The 15869-nt window shown below is 42.0% G+C and overlaps 1 protein-coding gene across 6 annotated transcripts in view; it reads left to right on the plus strand.

Moving 5' to 3' along the window:
• Positions 1-15869, plus strand: part of LOC116973334 (CD2 associated protein) — a 155602-nt gene that overhangs the window by 50993 nt on the left and 88740 nt on the right. For 3 of the 6 annotated variants that reach the window (XM_033021299.1, XM_033021297.1, XM_033021298.1), the window contains exon 2: positions 3906-4018. The exons of the other annotated variants lie outside the window; for them this stretch is intronic. The gene's annotated coding sequence lies outside the window, so the exon portion shown is untranslated. The remainder of the gene's footprint in view (positions 1-3905; positions 4019-15869) is intronic. 6 annotated transcript variants of the gene reach the window in all.

The raw sequence follows: 15869 nt of genomic DNA on the forward strand, positions 1-15869 counted from the left end.
CTGTTCCCAGCTTCAGTCCAGTGTATATAATTTTGAAGATAGACAGAAAATGCTGGAGTAACTCAGCGGGTGAGTCAGCATCTATGGAGAGAAGGAATGGACGACGTTTCGGGTTGACACCTTTCTTCAGATTGATGTCAGGGGAGGGGGAGGGACAAAGATGGAATGCAGGTGGAGACAGTAAGACAGATGGGAGAACTGGGATGGGGAAGGGGACGGAGAGAGAAAGCAAGGGCTATCTGAAGTTTGAGAAGTCAATGTTCATACCGCTGGGGTGTATACTACCCAAGCGAAATATGAGGTGCTGTTCCTCCAACTTGCGCTGGGCCTCACTCTGACAATGGAGGATGCCCAGGACAGATTGGGAATGGGAGGGGGAGTTGAAGTGCTGGGCCACCGGGAGATCAGATAGGTTAAGATGGCCTGAGCGGAGGTGTTAAGCGAAACGATCGGCAAGCCTGCGCTTGGTCTCGCCGATGTAGAGAAATTGACATCTGGAACAGTGAATACAGTAGATGAGGTTGGAGGAGGTGCAAGTGAACCTCTGCCTCACCTGGAAAAACTGTTTAGGTCAATAGACAATAGGTGCAGGAGTAAGCTATTCAGCTCTTCGAGACAGCACCGCCATTCACTGTGATCATAGCTGATCATCCACAATCAATACCCCGTTCCTGCCTTCTCCCCATATCCCTTGACTCCACTATCTTTAAGGGCTCTATCTAGCTCTCTCTTGAATTGGCCTCCACTGCCTTCTGAGGCAGGGAATTACACAGCTTCACAACTGGGTGAAAAAGTTTGTAGCTTAATTGGCTTTGGTAAATTGTAAAATTGTCCCCAGTGTGTGTAGGTTAGCAAACTGGTGATTGCTGGTCGGTGCAGACTCGGGGGGCCGAAGGGTCTGTTTCCACGCTGTATCTCTAGTCTAAATTAATATTCTATTGTTTTGATATGGCTTCTTTTCCTCGCTATCCTTTTCCTTCCCCGTTCTGTTGTTCAATTACTGGCATGACTTTGAGAAATCAATGACATTTTCCTCTAGACTTGGCATGCAGCGTACCATAACATTGAGCTTGACATTTCTAAGATTCAAAGTCTGTTATCAATCTGCATATGAGGACATTGTACACGTGTTTATTGTGCATTGGACTTTGCTTATAGATTAACATTTTAGGTATCTTCCCTGGAGAGATCTCTGGAGAGGAGAAAAGGGTGTTAACTGGAAATTAAGTTCAGTATGAAGTCCTGAGGTCTGCAAAACATGGAAGATGAGATGTTGCTCCTCAAAAATTGTTTAGACATCAATGGAGCAAAGTGGAAGTCAGCATGGGAGGGATCATGTGAAAGTGACTGAAAGCTCTTGATTGTCCTTGCCGTCTAAACTGATGTGTTCTGCGGTGGCCTTCAAATCTGCATTTAACCCTGGGCTTACAACATAGAGGACGATAAATCATAGACACTAGATGTGATATACTAAATATTTAGCCCAGTAAGAATTTTGTATTTTAAATGAAAGCATCTCTTCCAAACATTATAGAATATCATCCTGGTCTCTTTATTCAACTTTAATGGATCTACCTTGTTCCATTCCAAGGTTCAATCCTGTTGAACTTTCTGCATTGCAAATTCATTTGTCCTTGCTGAAGGAGAGCAAACCCAAGCATTGTTCCATGTACTGCGTCATAATGGCCCTGTATAATTTTAGTAAACCATCAGCATTCTTGTACCTGCATCCTCTTGTAGTAAGAGTTAACATTGACTTGCCTCCTTGTTGCATGAATAAGAAATGGGAACAAAAGCCTAAGTTAATCACTTGGCACCTTGAGAGTGCACTACTGTTGAGTAAGGTCAAGTCGCATCCAGTACTGACCTCAACCTCTCTTTGTTCCTTGTTCCCCACATCCCTTGACTCCCTTGGAATCCAAATATCTGTCAGTCTTTGCCTTGATTACAAGCAATAATTTCACTTCCATAGTTCTTGTCCATTGTCGAACATTCAAAAAGTTGATGACTCTCGGGAGAAATTCCTCATCTCTTATTCTAAAATCAAAATAGTTTAGTTATTAGATGAATCTCCACTGCAATATTTTTGTGGAATTGCTCTTTGTCAATGTTATAAACCTTTCAAATGTCTGTAAATTAAACAATCTGAGATGTCTGTAATTGTTTGGAATTAACAGATTTACCAGTTATGGTGTTTTGGTAGTTAAGCATTCCACAAAAAACAAGTTTCTGGGATTTACTCTCAATATCTTAATCTGGGTATGTTTCAGAACAGGCCCATTTGACAGAACCAAAACCTTGAATGGTTAAACATTTGCTTTGTCTCGTCTCATTGACTGTTTTGGTGTCTGGTTTCTTTCTTTTCTGCTCCTACCTGTTGAACAGGATTTTGGTGTATTGCATCACAGCAGCGTACCAAATGCTCCGACAGATTAATTTTAGCAAATTCCAATGGATGTTATAGCTGTTGTCACTTGTTCTGACAGAAAATATATTCTTTGCTGAATGTGTGAGTCAGAGGGTAGAGAAGGATCAACGTCTGAAATTCTTCCATGAAGGCTGACAGAACTTGCTCACCATCTTGCATATAGTCTGCTTCTTGATAGGTTTTTCCTATTCAATTTTTCTTTTAACGTGGAAGGACAGGATTCTGCCCACTGAAGGTATGTCAGGTCTAAATGTAATCCCATTCCCCACTTATTTTCTGTATAATCTGTTCTTTCATTCATGTGCATTAACACCCTTGATGTTTCTCTATCTACTCTAAAGGCAATTTACAGTTGTAAATTAACCCACTGACCCGCATGTTGTTGTGGGTGGAAACCCGTGCTGCCTCAGGCCAAATGTGGAAAACCTACATTGGCAGCACCAGGCGTCATGATCGAGCCGGAGGTAGACAAAAGTGCTGGAGAAACTCAGCAGGTGCAGCAGCATCTATGGAGCGAAGGAAATAGGCAACGTTTCGGGCCGAAACCTTTCTTTAGACTGATGATCGGGCCTATGTCTGAGTCTGCTGAAGTTGAATCAGCTGCACTACCTGGCATGTACCCACCTGGTGTGCAGGCATTGTGGTATTGGCCCAAGTTTGTTGGAATGACATTTGAGTACAGTGCCTTTTTGTACATGATTTCTGGGCATTGACTGCAGCATGGGCTTCTCATCCAGTATTGCTGGACTTTAACTAAAATGTGGATAACCCATTCTGGACTGCAGGGAGATCCCAGAAAAAAAACCTGCATGGTTACAGGGAGGATATACAAACTCAACACAGACAGCACCCATAGTCAGGGTAGAACCTGGGTCTCTGATGCTGTGAGGCAGCAGGTCTACTGCATTACTGTTTCACCCTGTACAAATCTGCCATCCTTGACCAGTTTGGTCTATATGTGATTCCTGGCACACTGACTGGTTGGCACACAACAAAAGCTTTTCACTCTACCTTGGTATACATGACAATAAACTAAACTAACTAACTGATGTAGTTACTACCTTCTGCAGATCAGGTAATTTGGGAAAGATTATAAATGTTGGTATGACTGTTGATGTGTACGTCCCATGTACAAGTAAAACAAAATTCTCAAGTGAGAAAGACTCCGGCAACAATCACAGAAAAGAGTTCAAATCAAGGTGTTTTATACAGTGATTGGCTCTTGCCTTCACCACTAATGATAAATCAAAAAAACTCTGGGGTCATTCCTGATCTCCAGTCTGCATGAAATTTGTATGCTCACCCTGTAACTCTTTCTCAAATCTCAAGTGTTCAAAAACACATGGGCACTATTTCATCAAATCAAGATTGTTGATAAACGATAAAGGTGTAGTCAAAATAATGAAATAATTTGAATCTAGTAAATTAAATAAAAAGGAGATTGCTGCTCACTTCACAGTTCTTTCTTCCTGTTTAGATCAGTGGACCTGTTGGATTTCCATCAGATTGAGCTGATGCAGGCTCATCATCAGATTTGCCAGCCAATGTTGTCCCATTGGATCCCAAGAAGAATCTAACAGCACGTCACAGGTATCTCAAGGCAACACTTAGCGAGAATGGAAGGCTGGAAATTCAGTCTAGTCTTAGGAGTCCAGTGCTACTGCCCAGTTGAGTGGAATAAATGCTTGATCTGTCTTCTCGGTGGGACATTGAGATGACTGTTGTTAACTTTCATGGGAAGTCCCATCCCTGAATTGACTTGCAGTCTGGTTACATGTCAAATTTTCTCTCAGTAGTTGCTTGGATGTATTTGAAACAACATGCATTGAGTTGAGATATCAATGAGAAAAAAGTTGTCTTTTCAAAATTCTTCCTTATTACTGAGTGGAAGTTGTGGAGCATTGCTCAGCACGGTCTCATAATGTTGCAAATCATTCTTTAATGTTGGTAGTTTTGAGTCCATTTCAAAAGCAATTTATGTGCAAAAGCAATTGATATTTTTAAACTGCATCAAACTCGCGTACCTCTCTTTCAAACTGATCTATTCCTTGCAATGATTGTGAGCTGGCGTCTGCATCTGTGAAACCAAGTTTTTAAAAAAAACTTTTTTTGTTTTAGAAATGCAGCATGGAAGCAGGCCCTTTGGCCCACTGAGTAAACGCCGACCAATGATCACCCATACGCTAGTTCTATGTTATCCCAGTTTTGCATCCTACACACTAGGGGTAATTTATAGAAGCCAATTAACCTACAAACCTGCATGTCTTTGGAATGTGGGAGGAAACCACAGCACCCGGAGAAAACCGATGTGATCATTGAGAACATACAAACACTGTACAGACAGCACCCACAAAGACAGGATCCCTTTACACAGACTGCAGCACCACAGTACTGTCCCTTTACATGTCTAACGTTACCTCTACCTATGCCTACCTATGTATAGACTACATGACTGCTTTGCAGAGCAATTGCGCTCTGTCTGCAAAGGCCATCTTGAGCTTCCAGATGAAAGTTGATCCCTTCAATTTCCACATTGACACATTTGTCCTCTTCTTCCCCCACAGCCATGATGAGGTCAAATGCAAACTAGAATCGAAACTCGTATTCCACTTGGGTAGCTTAAAACTCAATGGTGTAAATATTGAATTTTCCAATTTTGGGTAATCCTCACTCACTGTGTTGCTTTCCCACCCTCACCAGTCCTCCAGGGTTCTCTCCCTTTGTTCACTTTCTCCATCTCTTACCACCCTTGTGGAGTAATTAATCTATACAGTAACTTAAACCATGACAGGGCTCTCGCTTAATTTGTTTTCCCTGTTGGCAGCTTTTTAGGTTGCCAAATGACAGTTTAGGAGGTCATTTAAGATGCCTTGCATGACGCATGCGATAATGTGTCAGACGAAGTGTGTAGTTACCAGTCGGAATTATGCTCAATGAAGCATTCACATATTATTTCTGCTTCAAATAAAGTCACAAACTAAACATATTCACCAATCAAGACATGATATATCCCTCAATGACTTGCAGCAAAATTATAAGACAGTATCTCAAGTCTTTCTACACATTGCAATGAATGCAATTTCTATTAGTTCTTTTCACTTCCAAACTAAAATGTGGTTTGATTGCGCTCCGACCCTTTCTCACCCCGCACCTAGTGTCTTTCCCACGCAATACAGCCGTCACCGCCGACACAAAACATCGCGTTCCTTTTCTCCAGAGATGCTGCCTGACCCGCGGAGTTACACCAGTTTTTTGTGTCTATCTTCGGTACAAACCAGTATCTGGTTGCCAAGCCGGGCAAAATGACTCGGTGTTTAGGTTGCCCGGCGGCGCTTTGAGTGGTCAGTGGCACCCAGGCAACCGCTAATTTCGAGCCCTGCATGAATCCACTATGAGACACGTGTTCCAGTTGTATTAAATTAAGAAACACATTCTGGGAGATGCCGAAATCCACTCTGTTGTTGAATATACTAAGTCTCTTCCTTATGGGAAGCATGTCATTTTAATTTCAACATTTGTGTGAAGTAAGTTGGGATCAGATCCACAGCTGCCCAACCCTGGGAGCAATCAAATAATATGCATATGGATATATCAAGAACACAATGCTGTGAACTTCGGAAAAAAAATTGTCCTTTTACTCTGTGCCTGGTAATGAATGGGATTGTGTTGCCTGAAAGGACAATTTAAAAAAAACTTTAAATATAATGATGGGGATAGAGCTGGTGGATGATGGTGACTGGTACCTAATTGCAAAGAGTGAAAAGGAACATAGCCTTCTGTGTAATCTGGTTTATATTTCACTAATGTGGGATACATTTAATGATCAGATATATTCAGAATTTGGAAAATTTGCTAAAATCAATGAGAGTGCAGATGCTGGAAATCTGAAATAAAAACAGAAAATGTTAGAAATACTCAAGAGATGAAGCAGTATCTGCGGGAAAGGACACTTTCAACCATTCAGCTGTAATACCCTTCGGATTAAAACATGACTGGCAATTAATTCTAAAAGGGTTGACGGTGGATATGCAATGGAAGACATTTAAAGACTGCATGGATGAACTACAAAAATTGTTCATCCCAGTTTGGCAAAAGAATAAATCAGGGAAGGTAGTGCATCCGTGGATAACAAGGGAAATCAGGGATAGTATCAAAGCGAAGGATGATGCATACAAATTAGCCAGAAAAAGCAGCATACCGGAGGACTGGGAGAAATTCAGAGACCAGCAGAGGAGGAAAAAGGGCTTAATTAGGAAAGGAAAAATAGATTATGAAAGAAAACTGGCAGGGAACATAAAAACTGACTGCAAAAGTTTTTATAGATATGTGAAAAGAAAGAGATTAGTTAAAACAAATGTAGGTCCCTTGCAGTCAGAAACAGGTGAGTTGATCATGGGGAACAAGGATATGGCGGACCAATTGAATAACTACTTTGGTTCCGTCTTCACTAAGGAAGACATAAATAATCTGCCGGAAGTAGCAGGGGACCGCGGGTCAAAGGAGTTGGAGGAATTGAGTGAAATCCAGGTTAGCCGGGAAGTGGTGTTGGGTAAATTAAATGGATTAAAGGCCGATAAATTCCCAGGGCCAGATAGGCTGCATCCCAGAGTACTTAAGGAAGTAGCTCCAGAAATAGTGGATGCATTAATAATAATAATAATACATTTTATTTAATGGGCGCCTTTCATGCATCTCAAGGACACCTTACATAGTAATCGGAATAAAAACATATAATCGGAGTAAAACAAGTAATTAAAGACATCACAATGACACAAATTAAAAACAGAATTCAATCCAAAAACAAAAAATCAAAAACACAGTGTGAAGAGAGAGCAGCGGCAACCAAATCGTGCCAGCGTCCACTCTCTCTTCACGGCAGCCATCTTGGACACAGACCTACAAGACTACAGTTAGACAAAAAAAATCATCCCCCCACAGTGGATAGCACTGTGGAGGAAGGCACAATGTCCAGTCCCCACCTCATGTTCACCCCAAAGTCAGGCCTATTGGGGCCACCGCAGTTGCCTCTACGGAGGGCCCGATGTCCTTGGCCGTTCTCACCGGGTGGTCTTGCCCCGGCGTCGGGAGAGTCCTTTCGGCGGCTGGGCCACTTGGAACGGCCGCTTCTTGGTTGGAGCCCGCGGCTGCCGAAGCCAACAAGGCCGCGTCGGTTTGGCGCTCCTAGGCTCCAGATGAAAAAGTCGGCGCCCGCTCTCCTCACTGCCGCCTTGCCGCCTCTACGCACGCCGTCTCTCCGCTCCGCAAACCCGCAGCCCGGAGATGTTGCTCACGGCAGTCCAGCTCGCCGTGAGCATTAGTAATAATCTTTCAAAACTCTTTAGATTCTGAAGTAGTTCCTGAGGATTGGCGGGTAGCAAACGTAACCCCACTTTTTAAGAAGGGAGGGAGAGAGAAAACGGGGAATTACAGACCAGTTAGTCTAACATCGGTAGTGGGGAAACTGCTAGAGTCAGTTATTAAAGATGGGATAGCAGCACATTTGGAAAGTGGTGAAATTATTGGACAAAGTCAGCATGGATTTACAAAAGTTAAATCATGTCTGACGAATCTTATAGAATTTTTCGAGGATGTAACTAGTAGCGTGGATAGGGGAGAACCAGTGGATGTGGTGTATCTGGACTTCCAGAAGGCTTTCGACAAGGTCCCACATAAGAGATTAGTTTACAAACTTAAAGCACACGGCATTGGGGGTTCAGTATTGATGTGGATAGAGAACTGGCTGGCAAACAGGAAGCAAAGAGTAGGAGTAAACGGGTCCTTTTCACAATGGCAGGCAGTGACTAGTGGGGTACCGCAAGGCTCAGTGCTGGGACCCCAGCTATTTACAATATATATTAATGATCTGGATGAGGGAATTGAAGGCAACATCTCCAAGTTTGCGGATGACACTAAGCTGGGGGACAGTGTTAGCTGTGAGGAGGATGCTAGGAGACTGCAAGGTGACTTGGATAGGCTGGGTGAGTGGGCAAATGTTTGGCAGATGCAGTATAATGTGGATAAATGTGAGGTTATCCATTTTGGTGGCAAAAACAGGAAAGCAGACTATTATCTAAATGGTGGCCGACTAGGAAAAGGGGAGATGCAGCGAGACCTGGGTGTCATGGTACACCAGTCATTGAAAGTGGGCATGCAGGTGCAGCAGGCAGTGAAGAAAGCGAATGGTATGTTAGCTTTCATAGCAAAAGGATTTGAGTATAGGAGCAGGGAGGTTCTACTGCAGTTGTACAGGGTATTGGTGAGACCACACCTGGAGTATTGCGTATAGTTTTGGTCTCCAAATCTGAGGAAGGACATTATTGCCATAGAGGGAGTGCAGAGAAGGTTCACCAGACTGATTCCTGGGATGTCAGGACTGTCTTATGAAGAAAGACTGGATAGACTTGGTTTATACTCTCTAGAATTTAGGAGATTGAGAGGGGATCTTATAGAAACTTACAAAATTCTTAAGGGGTTGGACAGGCTAGTGCAGGAAGATTGCTCCCGATGTTGGGGAAGTCCAGGACAAGGGGTCACAGCTTAAGGATAAGGGGGAAATCCTTTAAAACCAAGATGAGAAGAACTTTTTTCACACAGAGAGTGGTGAATCTCTGGAACTCCCTGCCACAGAGGGTAGTCGAGGCCAGTTCATTGGCTATATTTAAGAGGGAGTTAGATGTGGCCCTTGTGGCTAAGGGGATCAGAGGGTATGGAGAGAAGGCAGGTACGGGATACTGAGTTGGATGATCAGCCATGATCATATTGAATGGCGGTGCAGGCTCGAAGGGCCGAATGGCCTACTCCTGCACCTAATTTCTATGTTTCTATGTTTCTATTAGCTATGTTTCTGTTCCCACAAGTGTGGCTTGAGCTGCTGAGTATTTCCAGCACCTTCTGATTTTTAATTGCAATATGTACTATTTTTTCTTAAATTTCACGTTGGATTGGAGATGACATTCTATGTTACAAAGTGGGAAAGTAAAAAGCACCTCTATCTTTTGATCTGCCAACATTGAGTCTGAGGCACTTTTCCCTCTAGAAATACCTCGCAGAAACTTTGAACGGAATTGAGTTTTGAGCCATACATTTGGCCTCTCAGAAAGTCAATGCAAGTTTGTGACTGACTGGGCTTTCTCAATGCTGAACCCATTTCCTGGTTGATTGTATAAGAAGTCGTACCTGCTTCTTAGTTTAGTTTAGGGAAACAGCATGCAAAAAACAGGCCCTTCGGCTCACCGAGTCTGCGCTGACCCGCGATCACCGCAGGCTAGCACTATCTTACATACACTGGGGACAATTTACAATTTTTACCGAGCCAAACTGTCTACAAACCTTTGAAGTATGGGAAGAAACTGGAGCACCCGGAGAAACCCCACGAAGATCACGGGGCGAACATCCAAACTCGTTACAGACAACACCCATAGTCTGAATCAACCGGATCTCTGACTGTAAGGCAGCAACTCTACCGCTGTGCCACCATGCTGACTCAGGTTATAAGATGCAAAGTTAAGAACGGTCTTCATACAATAACAATATTTAAAAGACACTTGGATAAGTACATGGATAGGATGGGCCTAATGCAGACAAATGGGACTCGCTTGGATGGGACATCTTGGTCGACATGGACAAGAGGGGCTGAAGGGACAGGTTCTGTGCTATATGACTTTGTTGCATTATAACTAGTGTCCAACATATATTGGTATTGGGTTATTATTATTACCTGGACTGAGATACAGTGAGAAACAATTTGTACCTGATCCATCAGTACAATCAAACCACATTGGAATATAAAAGGCAGTGTTGAGAGAGAAATGACCCAAGTGCAAAATGTAGTGCTATAGTGTTAGTGTTGCAGCATTATTGCGCACATGCAGATTAAAACAAAACAGTTTAAAGGCTACAATGAGATAGTTTGGGAGATTGTGAACTACACCCAATGATCTATATGTGGAGATTCAAAAATTGGAGGTGCAATGGGACTTGCCAGGGTTGGTGCAGGATTCCCAAAGAGTAATTTGTGGGTTGAGTTGTTGGCAAGGAAGGCAAATGCAATGTTAACATTAACAAGTGTGCAAATGACACCATTGTAGTGGCCTGGATCTCGAACAATGGTGAAACTGAGTGTAGGCAGTAAGTAGATAGAGAGCGTAGCAGCAAGGCATCAAGAATGCAGCCTCTCCCTCAATGTCAGAAACCTAAGGAGTCATTGACAAGGAAATGATGTGGAGTAAATGCGACCAGTCTGCCTCAATAGTGCTGAAGTGCAGATGATCGAGAGGTTTACATTTCTGGGGGTAAATATTACAACACTTTGTTCTCATCCAACCGCATTTGTCGCCACTGCCAAATAGCATGTGTGCAGTGACCCGTACCAATTTCTGCAGGTGCACTATTGAAAGCATCTTTTTTGTTTGTTTGTTTTTTAGTATTTTTATTAGAAGCAAACATATTATAAACATTTAATGTATATCAGTCGTACATTATTAATATCAATTGTGGATTGGTTCTGCTTCTAGTTTAAAAATAAAAAAGATAGGAAGTAAGAGAGAAAGGAAAAAAAAAACACAAATGTCAAGATTTAAAAAAATGGAATGATTTACTAATAATACATCTTTGGAGATAGGTTCGTGGATTATTAAGTATAACTTTTCATCTAATCCTGAGTTCAAGCTTCTTTTCTGGATGTATCACAGCTTGATATGGCAGTTTAGTTTATGTTATTATTGTTGCATGTACTGAGGTACAGTGGAAAACTTTTTGTTGTGGGCTATGCAGTCAGTGAGAAGACTGTTAATGATTACATTCAATCCCAAGATTCTGCCCAAGACTGCAACAAATTGTAGAGTGGTGCATACACAGCCCAGTCCATCATGCAAAGCCGACCCTGCTGCTCCCCTCCACCCCCAACCACCACTTCCCATCAAATATATTTCTGTACTCTATATCTGTATACCTGACAATAAGAAACCAGTAACCAATAAATGGTAGAAATGGCAACTTTTTTCTGGGAGGTAGCATAGATGGGCGTGACATTGAAGATGTTTTTTTTATTGTTTTAGAGGCAAAATATGAAATGTAATACTTCTGGTCGGGAACGTTGCAGCTACGTTGAAGGAAAGAAATGCAATCGAGGCATAAATATGCATGTCATGCAATGGCTTGGTGTCAGGTGACTGGTGAATAGCTAATGTTACACACATTCTTAAGAAGGCAAGCGGTACTGTAGAGCAGTCAGCTTAACATTTCAGGTGATTCCAATATGTTTTTCCACAAGATGTTAACAACCATTGATTTAAAAATAGAAAGTTTTGATTCTACCAACCTTGCTGGTTTCCATGCAGATGGAACAGAGCAGCCAAAGAAAATCCATGTCCGCTAAATGGTCTTATTATTAAAACAAAAGTTTTCATATTGAAAATTGAAACCAAATTGGTGTGTTGGTGATGGAGCTCCATGTTGTAGCAGATAGTCCAGTTGCTTCATACCAGAGATCCAAGTTTGATCCTGACCCTGGTTGCTCTCTGTGTAGAATTGGCCCGTTCTCCCTGTGACTGCTTCCTCTGGGCGCTCTCGTTTCCACGCCAAAGACATTTTGGTTGAACAATTAGCTACTGTTAACTGTCTCAAGTGCAATTTGTGATTGTAGGCAGAGGGTGGAACTGATTAATCCAGGAGAGAATACATGACATTATTCTAAATAGTGCTTGATGATCAATACACGTCTTGTGTGCTGAGGTCTGTTTTCGTGCTGTGCGCCGCATGACCAGAAGGACAGAATACCAAAAGAATCTTGGAATAACGATCACTCAAAACAAAATTGATTGGTGATGCCACAAAAGCAGAGGAATACATTGAGTTTGTAGAACTGCAAATGGTTGCTTTATATTAAAAAGAAAGACATATAGTACTGGAGTAACTTAGTGGGTTAGGCAGCGTCCCTGGAGAAAATGAATTGGCGATGCTTCGGGTTGGGATATTCTTTATTTCTTTCAGCTGAACCTCTCTTTGCGGTTAGACCATATTGAACGTTTTGTATATAGTCCCTATTCTTTGCTGCATATGGTTCAGATCATATAATAGTTTTTGTCATCATCTTATTACACAGGCACAGGAAAGAGCATATTAAAGATTTATGAGAATAACACTAGAAATATGAGGACGTGTAAAATTCTCTCTTAAAAACACAGGGATTGAAGGATTATCTGATGGAAAAATTGGAATGACTGCAAAGTAGGCAAAGTGTTTAATTTGTGGGTAGGGCACAAGTAGACATTGTCAATGCAAAGATGTTTACCAATAAATCAAAGAGGTGAATTTGAAAAAAATACTTCAAGGAAATGGTTGATGTTTTAAAACAATATTGATCCATGAAAGGAGAGGCTCTATTCATTCAAGAGGGAAAGATATCAAACATTATATTTGTTGGGTAATGTAACGTGAATGGAGCATCATGTGTCATATTCTGTTTCGGGTAAATGGTCTGTTTGTTTAATCTATGCAATTCTGCCAACATAAAATGTCTTTATTGTAGCAGACTCGGCCTGAAATTAACATTGGCCTAAAGAAAATGTTACAAGTGATGTCAAAAGCTTGGTCGTACAACAGGTTCATTCTAGAGAAAAGGGAGGCAGCAAGCATGAAGGTTTGAGGAGAAGATCTCTGGGGTTTGGTGCTGATGTGAATGAAATAAGAATGTAATGAGAATGGTAGATGCACTGAAAGTGGAGGAATGTTTTGTGGTTTGTTGGGTTGAACAAATAGATAAGGGTGGGATGATAAAACGATTTGAACATTAGTTTTTTTTATTGAGGCTCTGGCACACGGCTGAGACAATTTATTTTAGTTTAGCTTATTATTAGAGCCAGGATGTTTAGGCACTAAAAATCTCTGAAATAGGCAGGGAAAAAGGCATAATAACTTTTAAAAAAAAGGCATTTATTGACAAAAAAGGCATAAAAAGCCATGTATTTCCACCACCAAAATATGATTAAAAATGATAATATAAAGGTATACTACCAAAGTTGCCTGGTTGCACATAATTACTAGCATTTTTTTCAAATGATCTGGTGTTAAACTATGCCGCCTGTCAGACATAATATGCTTCAGTTGTGAAAAACTTCTTTCTACCTCAGCTGAGGTCAATGGTGCATACCCGAAACAAGCTACAGACTCTATATTCATGTTAATATCTTGTGCAAAACAACTACCTTTGAGAACTTTAGCAATGTTTTGTATTTCTTCAAGATCTTTGTTACCTAAAATTACTCTCTCACATCTTCCTTGTTTGGCTTTACCTACATCGCCAGGAACTTTATGAATATCATCAGTTACTTTGTTGAAAACCTGCAAGTTAACTAATGTTTGTCAAGGAAAGTGATAGCTTGTGGGAAGTTTGCAAAATTGGAAGCAATAAACACAAGATCGCGGTGGAGGAACTTTTTCTGCATGATTTCACTGACGATCCTGACTGGAGCAGATTCTTTTTCAAAACATTTGATGATTTATTTTATCTTTTCAAAATTTGCAGCATTGAGTACAGCAGAGAGCGATGTACCCCACCTAGTCATAACGGGCTGAGGAGGTAGCGTGTTTTATACCTTCTGGCCAAAGTACAGCAAGTGAAGATGTAAACAACTGAGCAATGGCTGAGCTGTTTGACTTCTCCAATACTTCCGATGTCAACAAATACTCCTTTGATGGTTGACCTGCCTCCAGTGTATCGATGACCACATTGGCCAGATATCTCCCCACAGCATCGGTTGTCTCATCTATTGAGATCCATATTTTATTGCATGCAACTTCTTCTCTAATTTTCTGCAAAACAATGTTGAAGTTGCCGTCAACATAATTTTTCCGCAGTGATGACTCGCTCGGTATATGGTCCTCTGCGTATTTCTCGAAAAAAACCTCTGAGAGATTTGTTTTCCAATTTCCACAGTGGAATTCCAGCATCAATGAATGCCTTGCACAGATCACTCAAAAATTTAGATTTATGACTGGAGCCAGCAGTAAATGTAGTGAGGAGACAAGCTTCGGTATTTCGCTGGCTAGTCTACACCCCAGAGGTATCAACATTGACTACTCTAACTTTAGATAGCCCTTGTCTTCTCCCTCCTCCCCCTCCCTCTTCCCAGCTCTCCTTCTAGTCCTACTGTCCCGCATCTTCCTTTCTGTCCCCCCCCTCCCCCCCATCAGTCTGAAGAAGGGTCTCGACCCGAAACATCACTATTCCTTCTCCCCGTAGATACTGTCTCACCTGCTGAGTTTCTCCAGCATTTTATGTCTATATTCGATTTTTCCAGCATCTGCAGTTCTTTCTTAAATAGATCTTGGAGAAGACTGAACAGGCAGCGGCATGAACGACTGACAGTGGCGCCCCCGGTTTTGCCCCAGTGGTGGAAATTTTCTTGTTGGTTATACTATGTTAACACGTTAATAATAACATTAATATTAATGTGTTAACATAGAATACGGCATTGTAATCACGGTACAACTAGAGAAAATAGCACAGGGGAACAGTGGGAAGCTTTTATTTGAGTACTATCCAGACCAGAAACTTTACAAGATTTCAATCATGCCGTACACAGGGCACAGGTAAACAGTACAACACTTTAGTATATCGGGACGACAGATGGCACAATGGGCTAAGTGTTCGGCTGGCGACCGGAAGGTGGCTGGTTCGAATCCCGCTTGGAGTGCATACTGTCGTTGTGTCCTTGGGCAAGACACTTCACCCACCTTTGCCTGTGTGTGAATGTGTGTGAGTGATTGGTGGTGGTCGGAGAGGCCGTAGGCGCAGAATGGCAGCCACGCTTCCGTCAGTCTGCCCCAGGGCAGCTGTGGCTACAGAAGTAGCTTACCACCACCGAGTGTGACTGAGGAGTGAATGAATAATGCGATGTAAAGCGCCTTGAGTATTAGAAAGGCGCTATATAAATCCCATCCATTATTATTATCCATTATATCTTCTGCGAAGATAGTTTTGGATGCACTATAGATTAATGAGGCAGGGATGAGAGGCCAACAAGAAATGCTGCATTAATAGATTCAGATGGAAGCCTAGATGTGTATGAGTGTTTTAACAACTGATGTTGAACAAGGGGGTCACAGTTTAAGGATAAGGGGGAAATCTTTTAGGACCAAGATGAGAAAAACATTTTTCACACAGAGAGTGGTGAATCTCTGGAATTCTCTGCCACAGAAGGTAGTTGAGGCCAGTTCATTGGCTATATTTAAGAGGGAGTTAGATGTGGCCCTTGTGGCTAAAGGGATCAGGGGGTATGGAGACAAGGCAGGTACAGGATACTGGGTTGGATGATCAGCCATGATCATATTGAATGGCGGTGCAGGCTCAAAGGGCCGAATGGCCTACTCCTGCACCTAATTTCTATGTTTCTATGTATACGAATATGAGAAATGGCAGGTCACACAGCCTCTTGAGCCC

This window comes from Amblyraja radiata, chromosome 5 (assembly GCF_010909765.2).
Source record: "Amblyraja radiata isolate CabotCenter1 chromosome 5, sAmbRad1.1.pri, whole genome shotgun sequence".
Classification (NCBI taxonomy): domain Eukaryota; kingdom Metazoa; phylum Chordata; class Chondrichthyes; order Rajiformes; family Rajidae; genus Amblyraja; species Amblyraja radiata.